Below are 16,994 nucleotides of genomic sequence, written 5' to 3' on the forward strand. Positions count from 1 at the left end.
GACAAACCTCAGATAGAATTCTCAGATGGAATTTGCTGATTTCTGGCTGAGTGACCTTGGGCAAGTGACTTAATCTCACTGGGTTCCAGTCTCTGCCTTGTTAAATTGGGGGTTAAAAACACACTGAGCACTGAAGAATTGATGCTTTTGAACTGTGTTGCTGGAGAAGACCCTTGAGAGTCCACTGGACAACAAGGAGATCAAACCAGTCAATCCTAAAGGAAATCAACCCTGAGTATTCATTGGAAGGACTGATGCTAAAGCTCCAAAACTTTAGAGCAAAGATGGCAGATGATGCAAAGAGCCAGCTCGTTGGAAAAGACTCTGATGCTGGGAAAGATTGAGGGCAAGAGGAGAAGCAGGCAACAGAGGATGAGATGGTTGGATGGCATCACCAACTTGATGGAAACTTATGTAGCCCACCAGGCTCCTCTGTCCACGGAATTTTGCAGACAAGAATACTGGAGTGGGTTGCCATTTCCTTCTCCAGGGCATCTTCCCAACCCAGGGATCAAATCCACATCTCCTGCATTGGCAGGCAGATTCTTTACCACTGAACCATCTGGGAAGCCCTCGCAAATCACACAAATTCATAAAAATCCTCTTTAAAATATTCTTTCTCCAAGATCCTTTTTCCTGTAGCAGCTGTTCACTCCTCTTTCTCTTCCACCCCTTATCTCCTCTGTTTTCCCTCTTATCTCCTCTTAAGCTTGGCCAACCATTCTTTTCTCCCACTCTGCCTCAAAGTTTTGTCAACCTGCACACTCTGGCCCGGCCAGAGCAAGACAACACCACCAGTTGCTCACCCAGTCCCTCCCTGTAGGGCCCCACATCATTCTTCCACATTTCAGATCTTAGTTAATGGCTTACACCTCCAGCCGCGCCACTCCCCACCCCTCCTCACCGGCAGGATTCTAGAGAGCACAGGGCCTCAGCTGCCTCCGTGGCCCCACTGCCCGGGCATCGAGCAGCTGGTGGCATGGATGCCTGAGGAGCTCAGCTCAGTGACACCTCGTTCTCTTCCCTGTGGCCGCACTTCTATCACGCTGCTGATCTCTTTGCCACGTAAAGAAACTGGCTAAACCAAGGTTATGTTCCAAGCCACTGGGAGTTCCTCATTCCTCTTGACCTGCACTTGGGGGTCGTGTATTCCCTCCTTTTGGTCTCCTTTTAGTAGGAAGCAGGACAGGGAGAACCAACTTCAAATGGTTGGTAAGCTACCAATTTTGAAGCAAATGTATGTCAGGGCTTCATGTGTTTCTGTGGGCTTTGCTCCCTGCTTTTGTTGGCTTTATCCCAAGCCTATTGGGCAATTATTTTTGGCTCATTCAGTGAATGGCTTTAAATCAACTTCTTCTGTCCCGAGTGCTTAATTTAGGGCTTGTCTGCATGTAGTATTCAGAGTACTACTGCAAAGTGTCCCTTGTTAATAAATCTTTCTGTCGCTCAGCTGGCACCCTCCTCGTGGGTGCTGTGCAGCCTGTTCGCCTAGGCTGATGGAGAATCCTAAGTGGTTCTCCCCTGGAGGAACTGCTTCTCAGATTCCATTTCCTGGGGTGGTGGGGGGATGGTCTGAAAAATACGGTACTAGGATTTCCATAATATTTAATCCCTCCTGATTAGCATAATTTTCCAATTAGAAAATTAGAGATACCAAGGGAACATTTCATGCAAAGATGGGCTCAATAAAGGACAGATATGGACCTAACAGAAGCAGAAGATATTAAGAAGAGGTGGCAAGAATACATAGAAGAACTGTACAAAAAAGATCTTCACGACCCGGATAATCATGATGGTATGATCATGCACCTAGAGCCAGACATCCTGGAATGTGAAGTCAAGTGGTCCTTAGGAAGCATCACTATGAACAAAGCTAATGGAGGCAATGGAATTCCAGTTGAGCTATTTCAAATCCTGAAAGATGATGCTGTGAAAGTGCTGCACTCAATATGCCAGCAAATTTGGAAAACTCAGCAGTGGCCACAGGACTGGAAAACATCAGCTTTCATTCCAATCCCTAAGAAAGGCAATGCCAAAGAATGCTCAAACTACTGAATAATTGCACTCATCTCACATGCTAGTAAAGTAATGCTCCAAATTCTCCAAGCCAGGCTTTAGCAATACATGAACTGTGAACTTCCTGATGTTCAAGCTGGTTTTAGAAAAGGCAGAGGAACCAGAGATCAAATTGCCAACATCCGCTGGATCATGGAAAAAGCAAGAGAGTTCCAGAAAAACATCTATTTCTGCTTTATTGACTAAGCCAAAGCCTTTGACTGTGTGGATCACAATAAACTGTGGAAAATTCTGAAAGAGATGGGAATACCAGACCACCTGACCTGCCTCTTGAGAAATCTGTATGCAGGTCAGGAAGCAACAGTTAGAACTGGACATGGAACAACAGACTGGTTCCAAATAGGAAAAGGAGTACATCAAGGCTGTATATTGTCACCCTGCTTATTTAACTTATATGCAGAGTACATCATGAGAAATGCTGGGCTGGAGGAAGCACAAGCTGGAATCAAGATTGCCAGGAGAAATATCAATAACCTCAGGTGTGCAGATGACACCACCCTTACGGCAGAAAGTGAAGAAGAACTAAAGAGCCTCTTGATGAAAGTGAAAGAGGAGAGTGAAAAAGTTGGCTTAAAGCTCAACATTCAGAAAACTAAGATCATGGCATCTGGTCCCATCACTTCATGGCAAATAGATGGGGAAACAGTGGAAACAGTGGCTGACTTTATTTTTTTGGGCTCCAAAATCAGGGCAGATGGTGACTGCAGCCATGAAATTAAAAGACCCTTGCTCCTTGGAAGGAAAGTTATGACCAACCTAGACAGCATATTAAAAAGCAGAGACATTACTTTGCCAACAAAGGTCCGTCTTAGTCAAGGCTATGGTTTTTCCAGTAGTCATGTATGGATGTGAGAGTTGGACTGTGAAGAAAGCTGAGCACCAAAGAATTGATGCTTTTGAACTGTGGTGCTGGAGAAGACTCTTGAGGGTCCCTTGGACTGCAAGAAGATCCAACCAGTCCATCCTAAAGGAGATCACTCCTGGGTGTTCATTGGAAGGACTGATGTTGAAGCTGAAACTCCAGTCCTTTGGCCACCTGGTGCAAAGAGCTGACTCATTGGAAAAGACCCTGATGCTGGGAAAGATTGAGGGCAGGAGGAGAAGGGGAAGACAGAGGATGAGATGGTTGGATGGCATCACCCACTCAGTGGACATCAGTTTGGGTGAACTCTGGGAGTTTGTGATGGACAGGGAGGCCTGCCGTGCTGCCGTGCATGGGGTCGCCAAGAGTCGGACATGACTAAGCGAATGAACTGAACTGATTAGCATAAGGCCTTTTAAGTCTCTAAAATATTTTCGTCAAGAATGGAGGCAAAGGAGCCAACTATATGTTTTGGGGGTGAAGAAACCCCTTGGGCAGGGCTGCTCACCCTACAGATGGAAACCCAGGTCGTGTTCCCCTTACCTGGGAACAGACTCCTGTGTCTAGGCCCTGATCAGGGCCAGGAGTGGGGGACCCAGGCTGCTTGGGGTTTTCTAATTCCCTTTCCCTCTGATCAGTTTCTTGTTGCCACTGTAGCAAATCGCCACTGACTTATTCTGTGAAGCAACACGTATTAGCCATCTGACAGCTCTGGAGAAGTCTGAAATGGGTCCTGTGGGCTACATCAAGGTGTCAGCAGGATCAGATTCCTTTTAGAGGCTCTGGGAGCCCTGGTCTTTCCAGCCCCTCATTCCTTGGCTCCTTCTTCATCTTCAAAGCCAGAAACATAACCATCCTCATATCTCCTTCTCTGACTCCCCTGTCCTCCTCTTGCCCTTAGAAGAGCCCTTGTGATTACACTGGATCCACCTGAATATTCCGAGATGATGTCCCAGACTCAAGATCTTCAACTTAATCATGCCTGCAAAGCACTTTATGGCTTATAAGGTGACATGAGTCTCCCTTGGTAGGTCAGACGGTAAAGAATCCGCCTGCAATGTGGGAGACCTGGGTTCAATCCCTGGGTGGGGAAAATCCCCTGGAGAAAGGCATGGCAAACCATTCCAGTATTCTTGCCTGGAGAATCCCATGGACAGAGGAGCATGGTGGGCTACAGTCCATGGGGTCGCACAGAGTCAGACATGACTGAGCAACTTAAACACACACAGGTGACATGTAAAGCCTCCACTTGCTGATACAGGAGACACAAGAGACCTGGGTTTGATCCCTGGGTCAGGAAGATCCCCTAGAGGAGGAAATGGCAACCCATTCCAGTATTCTTGCCTGGAGAATCCCATGCACAGAGGAGCCTGGAGGGTTACAGTCTATGTAGTTGCAGAATCGGACACAATTGTGCACACATACACACACACGTGCACGTGTACAGGGTGACACACTCAGAGTCTCTGTGAACTGGGTTGGTGCATCTGGCCAGGTCTCCATTCTGGCCCCGCCCCGTACACTGTGGGACGCTGAAGTAAGGCGGTATTGGTCCTTCTCATTCCCACCTTTTTCGCCCTCAAGTCCGGCACGGGCAGCGCTGCCTCCACCGGCTGGATGCTTGCTAAGTGTTCATTGACGGTCTGATACAAGGCTTCCCTTGGACATTGACTTTGCTCCATAAAAGGATGACAGCCCCATCTTCGGAGGGTGCATACACACACACCTGCACCTTCTTTGGTTTTTATCTTTATTATCACCTTCTTTATTCTTTATTATTAACTTCTACCTCATTTTCTTATTTTTTGATTACGTGAGAAGCCTCCAGGACTTAGCAGAGGAAAGGGAGGAGAAAGACGGCTAATGGCAAGGCAATGTTTCTTTTATTCTCCAAACGCAGCTGTGAGTAGAGTCAGGAGGGGATTTTGGAACAAATCAGGCAGCCTGGAACTGGGTTTTCGTAAGCACAGAAATGTGCTAGAACTTCACATCATTTCTGCATCTTTTTCCTCTGTTAGATGTGGCGTTTTAATATCCCTCTCTCTTTCCTTGAAACAATAACAGCCCTTACATAATTTGGTGGCTGGACAGACAAGATAAGCTCAGCAGTTAGTTGTTTCGGAAGTGTGAATTTTAAGATTAGGAAGCAGGAAAGGAACACGTTGCTCGGGAAACTCGAGACTCTCAACAGGAATAGATGGGCATGCTTCCATTTTCAAGGTGACCGTGCCAAAGCCTAGGAATTTTCTTTAAACACAGAACCCAAAGCAATTCATAGTCTCTCTCTCTCTCTTTTTTTTAACCTTAAAAGCTTTTTTCTTTTTCTTCCCTTGAATTGTTTGACTTCTATCACTTTCAATACAGTAAACAGAAAAGATGGGGGTGGGATGGGGGTGGGGATGGCCTTTGGGTCCCCAGACCCAATTCCAGGACGTGTGTGCAGGCTTCCTCACACCAACATACCATTCTCAGATGCCAGGTGATGAATTCAACTCACCTCTGAGGCCCTCTACCCGGAGACAGACTCCGATTCCACAGGCCAAGGCCTCAGCCCCAGAAGGCGGCCTCTGTGTCAGATACCAATCTCAAGGCCAGGTTGTTACCTGCACTTCTGACCCACCGGCTATAAATCAGAGGCTCCCACCACCCCACTGCAGGTTCCATTCATGTGCTAGGATGGCTCCCAGAACTCGGGACACCTGTTTTCTCACTAGATCATTGATTTACTCGTTGTTTAGTTGCTAAATAACAATGCACAGGCATGAAATTAAAAGACGCTTGCTCCTTGAAAGAAACCTACGACCAACTTAGAGAGCATATTAAAAAGCAGAGGCATTACTTTGCTAACAAAGGTCCGTCTAGTCAAAGCTATGGTTTTTCCAGTGATCATGTATGGTTGTGAGAGTTGGACTATAAAGAAAGCTGTGCGCCAAAGAATTGATGCTTTTGAAGTGTGGTGTTGGAGAAGACTCTTGAGAGTCCCTTGGACTGCAAGGAGATCCAACCAGTCCATCCTAAAGGAGATCAGCCCTGGGTGTTCATTGGAAGGACTGATGCTGAAGCTGAAACTCTAATACTTTGGCCACCTGAAGCATAGAACTGACTCATTGGAAAAGACCCTGATGCTGGGAAAGATTGAGGGCAGGAGGAGAAGGGGACGACAGAGGATGAGACGGTTGGATGGCATCACTGGACATACGTTTGAGCAAGTTCTGGGAGTTGGTGATGGACAGGGAGGCCTGGCATGCTCAGTCCATGGGGTCGCAGAGTCGGGCATGACTGAACCGAACCCTACACAGGCGTGATTCCTTACATCGTTGGCCACTGGTGATTGATTCAACAGCCAGCCCCCTCCCTTCCTGGAAATAAGGGGGCGGGACTGAGGGTTCCATTCTCTAATCATATGGTTCTCATGGCAACCAGCCCCTCCCCTGCGTGGGATTCCCTGATATGTTTTCAGGAACTAAAGACAGGAGGCCACATATTATCTCATTGCCCTTATTGCTCAGGGAATTCCAAGAGTTTGGGGAGCTGTGAGCCAGGAACAGTGGATGAATGACCAAGCACATATGTCTCACACTATTTCTCATCTGAATGGCCAAATACACTTTTCCAGGGATCGAACCTGCCTTTCTTGTGTCTCCTGCATTGCAGGTGTTTACCACCACACCTCCTGGGAAGCCCGTATCTCTGCTATAAAGCACAATATTGCCAGCGGGCCCTGGGGCACACACGATGGTTCAAATCTGGTGCTTGTCAACACAACAGTGAGTAAAGAGTGAAGGCAGGCTTAGATGCTTTTACAAGCACACGAGGTTACCTGAGGAAGGTGTGCCAGCCCCGTGGTTCTCAGAGGAGCATCACCTGGGAGCTTGCAGGAGATGCAGCTTCCCAGCCCAGAGTCGTACATTTGAGAATCGTCCTCCTCTGGGACAGTCAAGGAGCCTAGTCTGCAGGAACCGTTGTCATCCCTAGGTCCAGCTTCCACTGTCTGAGTTGAGACATTCATGGACAGGATCCCTCTCCCAGCCTCCATAACCCCTGCAGGACATACAGTTCCACGATTAGCGGTGTGGTCCTTTTGCCCAGTCGTGTCCGACTCTTTGCGGCCCCATGGACTGCAGCACTTTGAGGTTAGGCATTACTGCCCCCTTTTTAAAAAAGGACGCTGAGAAACACTTTCACTTATACTGTGCTCTCTCTGTGGCTGCTGGGCCTCCTCAGACCCAGGGCTATTTTGACTGTACAACCAAAGAGAGTCACAGCTCCTGCAAGGACATCTTGTGTCATTTCAAAGATTCTGGCCCTCTGAATTCCTTTAATGTCATAGAATGAGATGAAAAAGTATGAGGAGGTTGGGATTGACCATGTCAGAAAACTAACACAAGTAATCTGCATTTTCTGTATACAAACATCTACCTGCGTGAGGGGTTTCCTTCCTCTGTTGCTCACAGGGTGGACAGCTGCAGAGAGAGACCCCTTGATTGCAGGTTTGTACTGGCTTTGTGCTGAGGAAGTGTCCCCTACGTTTTACACAAAGAGGACAACCTGGACTGAAAACCTGGAGAGTTCTAATCTCCCTCGTCTGTAAAAATTGCCCAGGTTACCTTTTCTGGAGCTGAGCTACCTTCTCAGGGGAGAGGTGCTGATAAATACATATTTGAAAAGCATTTAAAAGTGCTTTTTGCAACTGCAGGGCCCTTTAAGTCTTGAATGGTTGCTAATTACTGTTTTCCCCAGGCTCCTAATTTCTCCAGGTGCCAGAGACCTGTGAGATTAAATGAAACCTTAGTAAATACCCTGAATGCTGCGTTTGTAATGTGGATAATTAACTGTGGTATTTCAAGTTGGGAAATCTGAGGCCATAAAACATAAATTGGAATCCTCCGTCCTGGCCCCCGCTCTCCCTTTGGAGCTCTTATTTATAAGAGATGGAAGTAGCAGCGTTTCTTGAGAATACGCCCAGAAATCTGGGGCTGGGCAAAGGTTTGCAAGCCTGAGAAATAAGACAGTGTCGCAGGTTACAGTCCTGGAGCATGTCTCTTCCCCTCGCGTCTCGTGGTGTTGGGCTCTGTCCCTCGTGCTTCTGGCGTGCCCCTGGCGAGCCCCAGCTGATCCAGGAGCAAGGGCGCGATGCTCGTGTGAGCTGTGTGCTCGAGCAGTCCCCACTGCAAGCTGAACGGTGAGGCAGGGCTGGGAGACGAGGCAGTGCGGAGAAGCCAAGTGCCCGGAGCCTCAGGAGGGATGAGAAGCCCACGGCCAGCGGCTGAGAGCGCCGGCTGTGGACAGTCAGCGGGAGGGCAGTTCTGCTGAGTTCCCACTGCCCCGCCGTCGGCCCGCAGAAGACCCCAGTGCTGTCTGGTGTCTCCGGGTCTCATTAACGCATGAGCATCTTTTCATGTGTTTGTTAGCCATCTGTATGTCTTCCTTGGAGAAATGTCTGTTTAGGTCTTTTCCCCACTTGTTGATTGGGTTGTTTTCCTGGTATTGAGTTGTATGAGCTGCCTGTATAATTTGGAAATTAATCTTTTGTCAGTTGTTTCATTTGCTATTATTTTCTTCCATTCTGAGGGTTGTCTTTTTACCTTGCTTATAGTTTCCTTTGCTGTGCAAAAGCCTTTAAGTTTAATCAGGTCCCACTTGTTTACTTTTGTTTTTATTTCCTTCAATAAAACAATAAATTGAAAAAATAATGCTTGAGGAATAATGCTTAAAAACACACAATGGTAAAGTTTCAAGGTAAATAAAATTGAGTAAGAACTAAGCCCTATAAAAAAAATAAAATATGGGCATTTCATCAATATGAAAAGTGAAAGTGATAGTTGCTTAGGCATTTCCGACTCTCTGCAATCCCATGGACTATAGCCCACCGGGCTCCTCTGTCCCTGGGAGTCTCCAGGTAAGAACACTGAAGTGGGTGGCCTTTTCCTTCTCCAGGGCATACTCCCAACCCGGGGACTGAACCTGGGTCTCCTGCATTGCAGGCGGATTCTTTACTGTCTAAGCCTGCAGGGAAGCCCCTCATCAGCAAAGCCGGTCCTGGTTTCCCCTCTTGTTTTAGCTTGGCGTCTGTAGGATGGCCATGCCCAAGTTCAAGGGGGAAGATGGAACAGAAGAACAGCTGTTCTTTGTGGGCATCGAGCGGTGCTGATGGTTGGGAGGGCTCTGACACCTGCCTGGCCCTGCCAGTCCCCTCCCTGTTCTCCCTGTGCTCGTGAGGCCCAATCAGGAGTGCTTCACACCGAGGAATGTGTGTGTGAGTTTCTGAAATCATGAGAACCAGCAGCCTCTGACCTTAAGCTCCACATAAAGAGGAAAGTGCAATGTTCTCAGCTTGGATTAGGAATGTCCTCGCTTGGGGCCTGGCAGAGAGAGCCCGATGGGTACCAGGCCATGGAGAGGAGCGAGTGCTGTCAAAGCGGGCAGAGGCAGCCACCGTGAGGCCAAGAGGGCTGTGAGCACTGCACAGCCTGGGGCTCGCTCCCCGTGTCCTGCCTCACCTCCCTGTAGGTCCGGGTGCTCCGCCCACCAGAGAGGTTAGATAGGCTCACACAGTTCATCTGTTCACAATTCCTATTACAAGATAGGGTGGAGATAAATAAATGCAAAATGTTCATGGAAGAACTCAGAACTCTTTTGAAGAAGGGTGTTGTATTAGTCAACACTCTCCAGGGAAACAAAACCCATTGGGTATATGTACTTCTGTTAAACACACACATACACACACAAGTATGGAGATTTATTATGGGGAATTGCATCATGAAATTGTGGAGGCTGAGCAGCCCTGTGATCTGACCCCTGGACTGTAGCCCACCAGGCTCTTCTGTCCACGGGATTCTCTAGGCAGGAATACTAGAGTGGGTTGCCCTTTCCTTCCCCAGGGGATCTTCCCCAACCACAGATCAATCCTGGGTCTCCTACATTGCAGGCGGATTCCTTACCGCCTGAGCCACCAGGGAAGCCATGAGCAGCTGGTAACTGCTGGGCCAGCAGCTTACGGACAGTGACAGACACGCATCTGGAGAGAAGCTGAGTTGTTGCCCTGGCTCCCCAGCCTGTAGGATGTGGAGCTTTCCAGTGTTCACTAGAGAGACTAGAGGAATGCATGACATCTCCTCTCATTAGGCTGTGGTTAATCAGGACTTGTGGAACTCAAACTGGAGCCTGGAGGAGAAATATAAGTCAAACGTGAGGGTGATGGCTAGAGTGGAACTTAGTGTGCCAGCAGAGGCACGGTACGACCTCAGATGTGGGGTGGAGGCGGCTGACCATTTCTAGTGAAGCTGTGCGGAGAGAGACGGTTTTACGTACCCCAAGAAGAAACAACCATCAAAAGAGATTTAAAAAGAGCCCTCAAGCTGTTCTATTTAAAGTTGATGCCGGCTGCCACATGACTCCGTAACCCATTTCACAGCTCCTTCTGTAGCCCACTTCCTCTTTTAAAGCACAAAATTCTGAATGATGGGAAAAAAAAACATGTCCCTTGCTTTCTTCCCTTTAAATATCACTAGATTCCTCAGAATTTGTGACTTTAAGGACTTAAAATAATTCACACTACCTCTGCCACAGTGTCTTCACCTACTTTTATCAGCTGCTCCTTTGTTAATTTACAAGGCAGAGACCTGCACAAGAATATTTATGATCCAACTCAAGGGACTCCGTCTTCTGCAGCAAGAGAACTGACCAGTGTCTTAAAACTTACTAGAATTCCAATGTCATGAGAACTAAGTGGAATAAGTTCTTAGCTGAAATTCCCAGACACTATTACAATTACGAAAGGAAGAAGGTAGTGGGGATAGGAGCTGGCATTAGAGATCAGTAGGTACCCACCTGAGTTTGGAGGTTATTTTTATGTTCTAACCACTTATGGAAAGCAAGGCAGAATCTGTAATTTCTAATTCAATGATTCTCTTCCTCACTGAAAAATAGCAATAAAACACAATGACTGTGCATGAGACCAGCTTTGTAAAGAGAGATGAATGGAGAGAGAACAGAAAAAATGCAATGATTTCCTCCCTTGTGAGAGATGAGAATTTGAATTTGTCCTTGAGGCTGAATATCTTTTTCTTCTGGGAAGCCACCGCAATGGGGAAAGACCCTCTTCTGGGAAAGGAGATATTTGAAGCCGTGTGGCTCTGGCTCCAACCCCTCTGCATAGTAATATGAAGGTTGTAATTACTGTGGCCCGTCACATTTCTGCAGATTGTGATCCTTTAGAGTAATTTTCTTTCCCAAATATGGGTTTATACTGCAACATGCTGTTCAGTTGCTACGTCGTGTCCTACTCTCTGTGACCCCATGAACTGCAGCACGCCCGGCTTCCCTGTCCTTCACCATTTCCTAGAGTTTGCTCAGTCTTATGTCCATTGTGTCGATGATGCCATCCAACCATCTCATCCTATCGTCCCCTTCTCCTCCTACCTTCAATCTTTCCCAACATCAGGGTCTTTCCCAGTGAGTCAGTTCTTCGCATCAGGTGGCCAAAGTATTGGAGCTTCAGGTTCAGCATCAGTCCTTCCAATGAATATTCAGGGTTGATTTCCTTTAGAATTGACTGGTTGGATCTCCTTGCTGTCCAAAGGACTCTTAAGAGTCTTCTCTAGCTCAAGAGTCTTTGAACTTTCACCACAGTTCAAAAGCATCAATTCTTCCCTGCTCAGATTTCTTTATGGTCCAACTCTCACATTCATGCCAATATTTTATTATTTATTTTTGTGAAGTTGCTACATTGTTCCTCAAAGGCAGTGTTGAGAAAAATCCCCACACTGTAGGAAATCTATGCAGGTCTGACCTTCACGTCTCTGCACCGGAGGAGAGATCATTGAAAAAGAAAGAGAAAGAAGAAGGAAAAGTCCGGATAGCAAGGCCAGATAAAAAGGGGAAAGTGTCAACTGGCCTTGGGGTGGCCCATATGTATCCCATACACGGGATGTAACAAGTCTTGTATGAAACAAGTCTCAGTAAATTTAAAATAAATGACCACAGTAGACTTCCTAGAAAGCAAAAATAGAAAAAACATCTGGAAAAGTCATAAATATTTGAAAATTAATCAAGCTTCTAAGGAGAAATTTAGAAAAACTCAACTTAAACTGAATTGAGATGAAAGCACATGTTAAAATTATGAGATGTGCTTAAAGCATTGCCTAGAGGGACATTTATAAATGCTAAAAATGCTTGTGTTGGAAAAGAGAAAGCTCTAACATCAGTGTTCTGAATCAGTTTACTCTCTGCATCATGCTAGCACAGCCTCCCAACAGCAACCCTCGTATCCAGCCTTGTCTTTGTCTAATCCCAAATCCCCCATCCCTTCTGTCCAGCAGCGTCTCTCAGTGTTCCTTCCTCCTTGCCTCCTGCTAGCCTCACAGACCTGCTTTAGTTCCTTAGACTTACCACGCCTTTCTCTGGTCTTCTCACACACAGGTTTTCCTCTGTCTAGATCACTCTTTCTGGGCTTCCCAGGTGGAGCTAGTTGTAAATAACCCATCTGCCAATGCAGGAAACGTAAGAGACGAGGGTTCAATCCCTGGGTCGGGAAGATCCCCTGGAGGAGGGCATGGCAACTGACTCCAGTATTCTTGCAGAGAATCCCATGGACAGAGGAGCCTGGCGGGCTACAGTCCATGGGGTCACAAAGGGTCAGACATGAGTGAAGCAACTTAGCACACAAGCAGACCACTCTTTTACCTCCAGGGCACACTACAAATTCTCACCCACAGAAATATCCTTAAAAGTCTCTTCTTTCTGGAAGCTGTGCTGCTGCTCTAGATAGCTTCCATAATAGCTCATTATATAGGGTTGGCCAAAAGTTCGTTCTGTTTTTTCTGTATACTGTTGCAGAAAGAACTCTTAGGCCAACCCAACACTTCCTTTCTGGTAGCATTTAACATCTCTTCACAGCCTGATTGCCTCTCTTCCCTGCTGGATTCGGGGAGGACTGACTGGGTCTTTGACATCTGATACACATCTGGCCCCTAGTGCAGTTCCTGGCACATTTGTGTTGTGTTTTTAGTCGCTAAGTTGTGTCCGACTCTTGCTACTCCATGGACTGTAGCCTGCCAGGCTCCTCTGTCCATGAGATTCTCCAGGCAACAATACTGGAGTGGGTTGTCATTTCCTTCTCCAGGGTCCTGGCACATAGTAGGTGCTTTCTAAATATTTGACAAATGAATGAGTGAAAGCCCATTTTTAGTGGAAATATGACCACTAAGTTTTTGGTTACAGGTCAATGAGGTCAGGGTTCTGGGGTTACAGCTTGCAGCCAGCATTGGTTATTTCCCAGCACCCACTTGCTGCTGCAGCTTAACAAGGGCCCTGAATTCTGTTTGGGGATCCACGTGGTTCCCAGGAAGTGTACATTTACCGTTGCTCCAGTAATTACTTAAATACTCACCCTTGAGAAAGCTCATCAGCTCTTGTGGTTTCAACTGCTTGAATCTGCAGTTTCTCAATTCTGAGTTACTGGGACTCCCTCTGAGGCTCCAGGGCTCTCCCGTCTCCTCGTCTTCCCGCGCTGAGAGCTGGCGTGTGTGACGTTGTCTGGCAGAGCCCCTCTCATGCTTCCTGGGAGGAGGGGTTTGGGAGGGCCTGGGGGGTCACCCAGTATCCTCGAAAGAGCAAAAGCAGAACTGGGCACACATCCGAGGGAAGCATGCCTGATGCCGTGAAGAAGATGAAACAGATAAGAATAAAAGAGGAAAACCAAGTGGAATTAACCTAAACAGCGTCGCTCCCGTGATATTTTGTATATATAAAGCAAAAGGAAAAGGCTGTCTGGCCAAGAGAGAAAAATACTGTCTTGCTCTAACTGTTTAAAAAACCTGTATTAGAGTATAGCTGATGTCCAACGTTGTGTTAGTCTCAGGTGTACAGTAAAGTGAATCAGCTATGGAAGTGAAGTTGCTCAGTCATATCTGACTCTTTGCAACTGTCTAGTCCATGGGATTCTCCAGGCCAGAATGCTGGAGTGGGTAGCCTTTCCCTTCTCCAGGGGATCTTCCCAACCCAGGGATCGAACCCAGGTCTCCCGCACTTCGGGCGGATTCTTTACTGGCTGAGCCACAAGGGAAGCCACACGTATCCCCTCCTTTTCGGATTTCCCGTCCACGCAGGCTGTTACAGACCGCCGAGGAGAGTTCCCTGTGCTGCTTCTCTGGGGGCAGGGAAGGAATGAGGTCAGGCAGAGACACTGAAGACGCTCTCAGGGGGACTCCCCAGTGGTCCGGTGTCTGAGACACCGCACTGCCAGTGTGGAGGGCCTGGGCTCAATCCCTGGTTGGGGAACTAGACCCCACAGGCCGCAACTCAGAGTTTGCATGGCACAGCTAAAGATCGTCCATGCTGCAGCTCAAAACTAGGACCTGCGAGCCGCAACAAAGACGGAAGACTCCACATGTCGCAACTAAGATCCAGCGCAGCCAAGTAAGTGAATGAATATTAAAGAAGAGAAGCCACACGTGCACCCATTGCTGATCCATGTCAGTGCATGGCAAAAACCACTACAATATTGTAAAGTAATTAGCCTCTAATTAAAACAAATTTTTTTTAAAAAGAAGAGAAGCTTCTGAGGTACTGAACCTCGCATGTATACTTTATAAACTCTTTTGAATCCATGATATCTTTCACAATTAGATTTTTTAAAGAGCAAGATGGGACTAGAAAGCAACAGTTATTTTTTCCTCATCATTATAATAATAACGTGAACAGCATTTACTCTGTATCTCAGTTCCCTCACTGCTCTGAGGAGGACTTGGACCCCTCGGCCATGATCTCTTTCTGGTCTTATGTTCTGTCCTTCAGCAAAGAGCAGGCAGGTTTGAAGGAAACTTGAGGGGACATTTGGTCTATTTCCATACTTCCCAGAAGATTTGCCAGTTAATTAAAGCCAGTCCAAGCAAAAGTGACCCAGTTTGACTTGGAAATTCCACTCTCCCCTTCTCCAGGAAGAGATTACACAGCCTTGTTATGTAATCAACTTTAAATGTCTGAAAATTCTTCCTTTTGAGTTACCCAGAGGCTCTATGCTTTGCGGTCTCTTTTCAAACAGTGAGATGACGCGTTCAAAGTTGGAAAGCTTTGGGAGACTGAGTCTAACGAGAGCCGCCTGTTGGAAACGTCACGGTCCCCAAATCCAGAGGGAGCCGTCTACCCATTCCTCGAGCACCGCGGGGTGGAGACGCCACAGAGGGAGACGGAGGTGTACAGAGGGGAGCGGCAGGGACTGCGGGGCTGATGCTCTTCTTGGCCAAATAAAATCTCTGTCACGTTGGCAGTACAAATACAACTCAGTGATCTCTCAAAGGAGAACCCGCCTGGTGTCTGTTAATGTTCCTATATGCGAGGGAAACTCAAAACCATATGTTTCAATATAAATGTTTTCTGATCACGTAGAGCAAGCATTCTGGTTCTCATAGGCCCCAGATTTGAACTGCACTTGAAATCAGGTTAACTAGAGCTAAATTTAATCATTGTGCAACCGGATTGGGTGTATACAACCTGGGGTATTGAATGTCCTACTTCATGTTGTTTTTACTCTCAGTTTCATCTAGTTATTTCCTCAGGGACTGCAGAGCAATAGTAGGCAGCAAAGTAATGAAATGTGGTAAATCTGGTTAAAGAGAAATATGACTAAAAATACTTTCCTTTGTTTCATCTCAGCAGCCGCATGTATAGCGTGGCTTTCTTTAGTTTATGAAGTATGAAAACTAGTTCTTAGGAGAGAAAAGGCAGGCTGGATTTATTGCTCTGGGAAACATAGCTTGCTTAATGTTATAATATATAAAAGTTCTTTGTTTTATAGATACGCCGTAAAAGTCTAGGTCATAATCATTAACTGCTTTTTATGTGTGTGTGTGTGCGCTCAGCTGCTCAGTCACGTCTGACTGTAGCCCGCCAGGCCACTCTGTCCATGGGATTTTCCAGGCAAGAATGCTGGAGTGGGTTGCCGTTTCCTTCTCCGTAATAGTGTGTAGGCACCCATTAGAAGGACGCGATGCTGCTTTGATGAGTGTCTGAAGTGTTAGGGTCTGTAGTGCTAACAATGTTAGCACGCATGTGTACATGAAGTTGGTTTCTTATCCAGTAACTTTGTCAGGATGAACCTCTAGAAACTGAAGTGCTGGGTGGAGAAGCTTGAAGCAGTGCATCCCTCTGCGCAGGACGAGACGAGCCTCACGGGACTGCCCTGTGAATCCCACACCCCAGGCGGTATTGCTGCTGCCCTTGCCCTCGCCGCTCACCCTCATGCCCCCAAAGGCAGCTCACTCTGCTTTCAAGCTGCTGTTACATTCTGGGAGCCCTGGGCGCCCACCATCCTTCAGAGAACTGTCAGAATGCAATCGTTATGAACTACAGCCCCATTTTACTACCTTACAGCCCCAAAGGTAAGACCTTTACGGCTTTTACGCTGTGTGAAGGTTTTTTTTTTTTTGGTATTATTTTTCTCAAAATAACACACACATATACCCCATGAAATATAACCTACACATTCAAAAGTGCATAAACATATAGATAGAGTTTAATGGACAATTATAAAGTCAATGCTTGTATAATATCACCCAGGACAAGAAATGAAATGGAAATTACCACTGTTCCAGAAGGACTTCCCACCATCTACCTGCCCAGGTTACAGTCCCTCCCCTCCCTTGGGAGGCACCACTGTACTGGATTTTTAAACAACAGTTTCTTTGTTTTCCTTTATAATGTGTATACTTATATAGTCATCCCTGAGGGGTTCCCCAGTGGCTCAGGAGATGCAGGAGACTCGGGTTCGATCCCTGAGTCAGGAATATCCCCTGGAGGAGGGCATGGTAACCCACTCCATGTTCTTGCCTGGGGAATCCAATGCACAGAGAAGGCTGGCAGGCTACGGTCCATGGGGTTGCAGAGTCAGACACGACTAACTTAGCACACAGGTAAGCATTCATCCTCAAACAACACGGTTGAGTTTGTCCTCTCTTTGGACTACCCATGAATGGAAGCTCTTTTGTTACCTTGCTTCTTTATGTTTGTAAAATTCATACCAGTCATTTAGATTGTGTTTGAGCTATTATGAACTGGG

The sequence above is a fragment of the Bos mutus genome, chromosome 24 (assembly GCF_027580195.1).
Source record: "Bos mutus isolate GX-2022 chromosome 24, NWIPB_WYAK_1.1, whole genome shotgun sequence".
In the NCBI taxonomy this organism is placed as follows: domain Eukaryota; kingdom Metazoa; phylum Chordata; class Mammalia; order Artiodactyla; family Bovidae; genus Bos; species Bos mutus.